Raw genomic sequence first — 9185 nt, 5'->3', positions numbered from 1 at the left:
AACTAATTACCCTGACACCCTGGACCCACAGTCAGGTTTGACCTGGACGTCCCCGTTGACCCTGACGTCATCCTGACGCATGGCTGACGCAATAAATTAATTTCTGGATTTATTCTAATATAGGAAATTCCAGAATATAGTTTAAACTTCAAAAATTCATAACTTTTAATCTGTAACTCCAAATCAGACAAGTTATATATGAAAAATGACCAGAAAAATCCAATCTATCCATCTATACTATTTTCATGCATGATTAAACAAGTTAACTTGATGATTAATGCAGAACAAGATAAAACACTTTAAAGGGCCATGTATGAGTTTGAAATTTGAATCTTTGGTTCAAATTGGTTCAAACCCTTCTGGTTTTAGTTGCATTAGCCCAACACACTCATATTGCCATGTTTCATGCATGCATCATATTGTCGCACATTGTTTGGTGATGGTTGTGTATCGGTGTTCTTTGCGGCAGGTTCTGCCCCCGAGGAGTACCGTGATTACCCTAGCGAAGAACCATATCAGTGCATCGAACCATCAGGCAAGCAACCAACTATTTGATCATATCGATACAATCCCATGTTCTCGCCCCTGCTCTCTTTTACTGTATTAAGACAACGCGTTTCAAACTGCTGTGTGCTACGGTAGTTGAACCCACTTCCTCTGCATGACCTGTCATTGCCACAGTAACTAGATGAAACCCACTAGCATGTGTAGGAGTTGATTGAGCCATATATATGTGTTGTTCCTACCTTGCTATGCCTGCTATGCTTAGAGTCGTGTCAGGTCTGGTTCGTCTGGGTGATGGGCTAGAGTGAAATGATTATGTCGGTAATGAGAGTGATGTGGTGAACACGATTTGGTAAAGGTATCGATGAGAGGCCATGTAGGAGTACATGGTGGGTTGTTTCATTGAAGCCGACCTTAAGCACTGAGATCTGTATGTGTGATTTAAGATACAGCTACTACCATGCATTGGGCCCTGAAATATGACCCCGCTCGACTTCTTATTCATCCTAGTTCTCTATCCAGGAGTTGCAAGTAGTTTCTGGTGTTTGTAGCCTACTGGAGGCCGTGGACAGCGCTGACCGTAGGGGTGGGCTGTGATGCGGTAGGTACGTGGCCGGGAATACCGGGCACCCGTTAGGTGTCACGGAACCCTGTACACATTGTTCGGGGCTGTATGGGAAACCTCGGCCGGACTCCCTGCGGATGGAACCTGGATAGGCGATAAACCTGGACTAGAGACTTAGGTGTTTAGGTAGGTCGTGGTCTACACCCACGTCGGCTTTCGCTTGAAGTCTGCCGAGCACATGTCGTGTGCAGACGCTAAGTGGTGGAAACATGTATGAAGAAGTACACCCCTGTAGGGTTATCATGATCTATTCGAATAGCCGCTTCCGCGGTAAAGGACTGGTTGGTTGCCTATACAGTTCATAGACAAGTAAATGGAAACTACTAAAAGCCTCAAGATAAGTGTGAGTGCCGAGGATGGCTCTTCCGTAGGAAGACGGAGGTGAATTCTCGGTGGTGTATTGAAGTGGTGAGTAGTGGACTCGTGTGCGCAAAACCATTTCAAGTTGGAGTCTCGTAGGATAGCCTAGCCAAGAGTCACAGCTGGCTTGCTGCAACAACTCCACCAACCCTTCTTGATAATGTGCATGTATGTAGGATCTGATGTAAGTCTTGCTGAGTACCTTTGTACTCATGTTGCTATAATTTACATTTTTACAGAAGACGCTGCAACCCCTTCTGATGGGTTCTTCGTAGACGTTGACATCAATGAGTAGGCTAAGGCCCAGGTGGTGATCCTGAGCTTGTGAAGGACCACGTAGTATAGCTAGGCTCTCCAAGCCTCTTTTATTTTACTAGTTGTCTGTACACAGACAAGTTACTTCCGCTGTTGGTTTGTATGACTGTATGACTTGAATGCTGGGTCGTGTGACCCGTACCTATGTGTATGTTATGTATGGCTCTCTGAGCCTTAAATAAAGTACTTGTGTCGTAGAGTCATGTTGTGATGCCTTGTTGTATTTGCACATATCGAGCATATTGTGTGTATGATTGAAATGCTTGGTATGTGTGGGATCTGACTATCTAGTTGTTTATCTTTAGTAGCCTCTCTTACCGGGAAATGTCTCCTAGTGTTTCCACCGAGCCATGGTAGCTTGCTACTGCTCCGGAACACTTAGGCTGGCCGGCATGTGTCCTTCTTCGTTCTTGTGTCTGTCCCTTCGGGGAAATGTCACGCATTGAGTACCGGAGTCCTGTTAGCCCGCTACAGCCCGGTTTACCGGAGTCCTGCTAGCCCAGTGCTACAGCCCGGACCCACTTGCTAATGACCGACACGTTCATTGCTGGGTCATGGATGCCTGTCCCTGTAAGTCTGTGCCACTTTGGGTTTACGACTAGCCATGTCAGCCCGGGCTCCTTATCATATGGGTGCTAGCGACACAATCATATACGTGTGCCAAAAGGCGCAAACGGTCCCGGGCAAAGGTAAGACGACACCCGTGTGAATACCGTGCGTGAGGCCGCAAAGTGATATGAGGTGTTACATGCTAGACCTATGTGGCATCGAGTCGGGGTCCTGACAGCGTTGGTATCAGAGCCGGACTGCCTGTAGGTTCTCCAAGCCAAACTGGTCGATGTTGAGTCTAGAAATTCTTTAGTTATATGTAGGGGAATTGTTTGTGGGTTGGAACGTAAGGCTCTTTTTACTCCTTTATCTTATGACATTCTGATCTGAGTCAGTCTATTCTTCCACCAGGGGTTAAGGAATTAGGATCTTTTCTCTCTATCAGGTTCACGTGTTACTAATCAGTAGTACCTTATAGGTTTGATGGATACAAGCCTAGTTCAGTTCTACTACCACATTATGTTGCTAGGATGGACTAAGAACTTTGATATGATGTTGTTGAGTGTGTATGAAATCCTTTGTCAAATGTCTCAAAATCCTTTTTGAGCATTTACAGCTGTTATGCTGTCGAAATTTTGCTAGAAATTCTAATGCCTTTGCATTATGGTTGTGCTTTCAGATGGCCACTCGCGACCTCAATCAAGTGGTTCGCCTGACTCGATGCCTAGATGTACCCGGCCATACCGCCATGTTGGTCAGGGTAATGACTGAGGCTGGATACCGTTGGTATCCTGAGTACACGGTCGAAGAGCAATTTCGAGACTTTAATCAAAGCCAGTATCTCTGCAATGTCAGGATATTTCCATCTTATCCTGGATCCACTGAGCCCCTTCACTGCTCCTATGGACTCGGGGTTACTATTGAGATGGCTGTGCAGGATGCCGCCTATTCTATGATGACCATCATGCGAGTCAGGACTGGCCTATTTCGGGACTCTGATTTCCGGTATATGCCAGCATCACTTCCGGGAGCACAAGGGTATCTCCAGGCTATCTATGCTGACCCCACTCAGGAGGATTCACGGACTCGCACCACTGCTGAGATGCTCGAGGATAAGGACCGTGAAAATCGGGCCTTGAGGCTAGAGCTTTTCAATAACCGTGCTGACCATTGGGCCACTTTGACTCGTTTTGCACCGGCTGTGCAGGCTGGATATTCGGATATGCGTGATCTCTATCCTGTGAGATCTGCTCTGCCAGACGTGATGGGTTGGCGTGATGTAGGAGGCATCACCCCACCTCGTGGTCTCCGCAGGCCACCATTTGTTGGTCCAAGACCTCATCCTAGCCCATATGGTCCACAAGCTCCGCGGGATCGCCTGTTTCCGGATGATCATGTTGAGCTTCCAGGCTACGGAGGTGACTTCTACGAGGACTACTACGGATCGGTCTGAGTTAGTGGTAGTATCACTAGTTCGTACTAGCTGTGTTGTCTATCGTCCTGCGTGACTCGTGGGATATGACCTAGTTTGTACCGCTTTCCGGAGGTGTAGAAAAATAATGTATAGGAGCTCGGAGTGCCTCCGATGTGATGTAATCTTCTTTTCACCGTAATAGTACCTTGTTTGGTCTTGTACTAAACCTTGTATGGTGTGTATGACGATGGAATAAAAGAAGCAGTTTCTGTATCTACCATGTCATACGGATGATCATCTTGCATTCCGAGTTATTCCTTACATTCTGTATCCTATGTCGGAATCTTATCATTCTGACTAAATCATTGTCTTGTTTACCTAGGATGGTCAACACGCGCAATAACCCTGCTTCCCAAGAGCAGGCCGCAGGCAGTGGAGTCGGGAATGCAAATCTGCCTCATCCTCCTTCCCTAGCCGAAGCTACTGCTACGGATTCAATAGTAGCGCGCTTTTTCTGAGATCGCTGCTGCTAAATTTCAAATTGACACACTTTTTTGTCCCTTTAGCAGTAGCGCCGTCGCCCAAAGCGCGCTGCTGCTAATTCCTTAGCAGCAGCGCGTTTTAGCTCCCGCGCTACTGCTAACCTGCACCAACCCACCACCTTTTCCCCATCCGTCCCTCCCCTCCCCCTCCTCTCTTCCCTTCCCTCTACCTCCCCCACATGCTCCCACTCTCACTCTTCTTCTTCCTCAATACTTCTCCCCCATTACTCTCTCTCTTCTATCCACCTTTCTCTCTCTTCATTACTCCTACCTAACTAGACCACCTCCATTAATTCATCTCCTTTCTCTTTTTCCTTTCCCCTCCACAAGTTGAAGTTGTCTCCTCCCAAATTAGGTAGCTAGGTAGATGTAGGATTTAGTTAAGTGACCTATTTGCCCCCTAACTAGATCTATCTTTGTCAAGAAGAGCTTTGTGTACTTTTGATCTCCCTACAACATCATCTCCACCGTGTGCTCGATCTCGATCGAGATAGAGGTGATGAAAATTTCATGCTTTTGCAAAATGGAAATATGTTTATGTGTGTGTGATATGTTTGTGGAAATTGTGTGTGTGGCATGAGTTGACGCCAAATTGTGCTTTTGAGTTGCCTATGTTTTGCCGAAATGTCGATTTATTTCCATTTCGGCGAATTCCGGGCAAACTCTAGATCCATATATGTCCTATTTTTAGGGAAGGTCATGCCAAATTTTTGTATGACTTTGATGCATGCATGCATTTTTATAATCAATTTGTTTATTATTACCGTGCAGAGTTGACGATGGTCAGTGGAACAATGGTGGACAGGTGGTTGCAGTCGGCGGTGCAGGACATGAAAGAAAATAACCGGACAGAGGTTTTATGTCCTGTCGAAAATGCAAAGGAATAGTTTGGCTCGACCCCCATGACGATGGTCGTGTTGAAGCGCACCTGCTCATGACTGGTTTCATGGATGGCTATACTCGGTGGATAATTGAAGATGAGGATGACGATGTTGAGGATGCCGACGGGGCAGGCAATGATAACACAGGGCAAGACGAAGACATGATCGATAATGGCGGCGGGGAAGAGGCCGGACATGGCGGCGGAGAAGGGGCCGGACATGGCGGAGGAGAAGGGGCCGGACATGGCGGCGGAGAGAACAACATGGACTCCACGCAGCAGAGTTCGTCGGTACTAAGTTCAATCGTGCGGGACCCTCATGTTCAAGCATTGCTTCGCAAGGAGACGAGTACTGAGAGAGCTGCTTCTAGAGAGGAGGCTAAGCTGGAGCAACTGGTGGTAGACTCGAACACTCTATTTTATGATGGTTGCAATCCTGAGGTGACCCGCTTGAGTTTCACGCTCCAACTCCTGAAGACGAAAGCTAAAAACAAATGGACCGACACTAGCCTCGATGAGCATCTCAAGTACCTAAAGGATGTTCTTCCCGTGGGTAATCTATGTCCTACTAGTGTTGATGAGGCCAAGAAGATCGTGTGCCATCTTGATCGGCCACATGTTAGATACCATGCATGCATCAACGATTGCATAATTTATCGGAAGGAGGACGCGGAAAAAACAAGCTGTCCGGTATTATGTGCAATGCTTCTCGATACAAGAAGGCCGGGAAGAAATGTCCCTAGAAAGTTTTATGGTACTTACCGATCACTCACCGTCTCCAGAGGTATTTTGTAGATCCCAAGGAAGCAAAGCTAATGCGCTGGCATGCGGAGAGGAAGAAGCCCGACGATGGAGATGATCCGAAGCTGAGACACGTGAAGGATGGAAGCCAGTGGAGAGCATTGAACAGCTTCTATCGGTATTTTGAATGTGATGCAAGGAACATCATGCTCGGCGCGTGTACCGATGGCATGAATCCGTTTGGCAACCAGAACACCAACCATAGCACATGGCCCGTGTTTGTATGGATGTACAACCTCCCCCCTGGTTGTGCATGAAATCGAAGTACATTCACATGAGCATGCTTATTCAAGGGCCGAAACAACCAGGAAATAATGTTAATTTGTATTTGGGGCTACTTCAAGAGGAGTTAGACACGTTATGGAAAACACCGGCCAAGACATGGGACGCCAACAAAGGTGAGTATTTCAACATGAGAGCCATGCTGATCACGACAGTGCTGGACTATCTCGGTTACAGATATGTGGCAGGCTAGGTGTGCCATGGATATTGCGGATGCACGCGGTGCATGGATGATACGACATCTCAGCAGCTAATGTCAAGGAAAGATGGCGGGTCTGGGAAAATCGTGTACATGGGGCATCGAAGATGGCTTGAACAGGACGACCCATGGAGAAACCGTGGAGATCTATTTCAATGGTCACGCTGAGCATCGAGGACCTCCACATAAGCGGAGCGGTGCCGAAATTGATGAGCTGTTGAAAAACTGGAAGGAGTGCCCCGCGCCGGGAAAGACGATGAGAAAGGCGCCGGAGCGGCTGCCGAAGGTATGGAAGACGAGGTCTATGTTCTGGGACTTGGAGTAGTGGCACAAACTCGATACACCTCATTGCCTTGATCAAATGCATATCTGTAAGAATGTCCTTGAGAGCTTGCTCGCAACACTGATGAACATGTCGGATAAGACCAAGGATGGGCCGAAGGCAAGAAAATACTTGCAAGATTTGAAAATCAGGGAAGATCTGCACATGCCGCCCCGTAAAATGTCAGACAAGACAGAGACGGAGACAGAGGCACGGGAGAAGAAGGGCAAGAAAATAAAGAAAGAGGATTATTGCCCCCCTTCTTGCTTCACCTTAAGTCAGGCTGAGATCAATCAATTCTTTAAGTGCCTTACCGGAGTCAAAGTTAGTTCCGGTTACTGTGGCAAGATAAGCAGATATCTAGACACGGACAAGAAAATGTTCACCGGGATGAAGTCTCATGACTGTCATGTGATGATGACGCAGATACTACCTGTTGCCCTTAGAGGGATAATGGACAAGCACGTCCGTGACACGCTTATTGGTCTCTGCAACTTTTTCGACGTCATCTCTCGAAAGTCGATCAGTGTGAAGCAGCTCCAAAGGCTACGGAAGAGATCGTTGTGATACTGAATGAGCTTGAGATGTACTTCCCGCCCGCGTTCTTTGACATGATGGTGCATCTGTGTGTCCATATTGTGGATGACATAATAGACCTGGGGCCGTCATTCCTGCACAACATGATGCCGTTTGAGAGGATGAATGGGATCATCAAAGGATTCATTTGTAACATGTCCCGTCCGGATGGAAGCATCGTCCAGGGCTATTTGGCACAAGAGTGCATCTCTTTCTGTGAGAATTTTCTATATGGCGCAGACCAGCCACCTGGTGTTAGTGTTGGTTTGCCTGTTAACAAGCACGATGGGAGGCTCGAAGGAGATGGTCACTGCAACGGTCGCAGGGAACTGCACGTGGCATACTCAGATCGACACAGCGACTTTGACAAAGCAAACTTGGTAGTGCTACAACACCTGGACGAGGTAGATCCTTTCGTGGCACTGCACAAAGAAATTATCGCAAAGAAGTATCGTGACCGGGGGGTATGCAGGACGGACGCCGAAGTTACTAGAGAGCACAACTCCACTTTCCTGCATTGGTTCAAAGAGCATATTATTGCTAATCCCCCGGAGGAGGGCTCTAAGGACGGATTGCTCATATACGCCTTAGCACATGGCCCCTCGCCCAACCTCGTAACCTATCAGGCATATGATATCAACGGATACACGCTCTACACGGAGGCCAAAGATATGGACAGTGATTATCAGAACTCAGGGGTGACGATGGAATGCATGACCGGCAGCGACAACGGCGCAACTGAACGGTTCTATGGAAGGGTCGAGGAGATCTGGGAGCTTGACTACTCTAGACTGCACAACACGACGATGTTCCGTGTCAGATGGGCTAAGAATGTCGAAAGAGAAAGCTGGATTTTCACTACCATGACTATACCCGACGCCAAGAGCGCTACCGTGAACGCTATCGCAAAAAACGAGCCATGGGTACACGCTAAGCACGTGACACAATGCTTCTTCATAACTGACCCGCGCGATCCCAGCCGTGTTGTCGTGAGGAGAGGCGAAAGGAACATCATTGGAATGGATGGAGTCGCCAACGAGGAAGACTATGATCAGTACGGCAACCCAATGAGGGAAGATGACGATGATGATGAAGTATACGTCAAAAGAAGAATCAATACTACATTACCTAAGAAAAATCGTACTTCATGGAAAAGGCAAAGTCACAATGAGGGGCTTAATTATTCTTCGACGAACAAGAAGGGAAACAAGATGACTCAAAAACGAAAACGTCAGCACTGAGGAAACGTATGTTATCGGTCAAATGATGTAATATATATATATATATATGTTCCTATTTTGTATACACTTAGCCATTATTATGCATGGGTCCAATGATGTGTTATATATATGTTCCTATTTTGCATACATATTTAACCGTCAAATGATGCAATATATATCGCCCTCCCTTCGTTCACTGCCCTCGGGAAATAAAAGTGGGATAAAATAAAGGAAAAGAAAAAGGAAAACTGGCAGTAGCGAAGGTAGTAGCAGCACCTTTTGCCTAAACCGCTACAGCTACTGAAGTTAGTAGTAGCGAATTTCGTTTAAAGCGCTACAGCTACTGAAGGTAGTAGCAGCGCGTTTTGTCCAAATGCACTACTGCTACGTCCACTTAACCCAAAATTCTCACTCGCCCTGCTTCATCCCGCCTTTTCCCCCCAAATCCCCACTCTCTCTTCCCCCGTCGCACCACCGCGCCCGACCCGGCCACGGCGCTCGCCCTCGACTCCGGTGCCGGCGCTAGCCCCCGACCCCGGCGCTCGCCCCCGACCCGGCCCTCGCCCCCGACCCCGACCCCGGCGCTCGCCCCCGAC

The sequence above is a fragment of the Triticum aestivum genome, chromosome 6B, assembly GCF_018294505.1.
Source record: "Triticum aestivum cultivar Chinese Spring chromosome 6B, IWGSC CS RefSeq v2.1, whole genome shotgun sequence".
Lineage (NCBI taxonomy): Eukaryota > Viridiplantae > Streptophyta > Magnoliopsida > Poales > Poaceae > Triticum > Triticum aestivum.
This window is presented reverse-complemented; position numbering follows the sequence as displayed.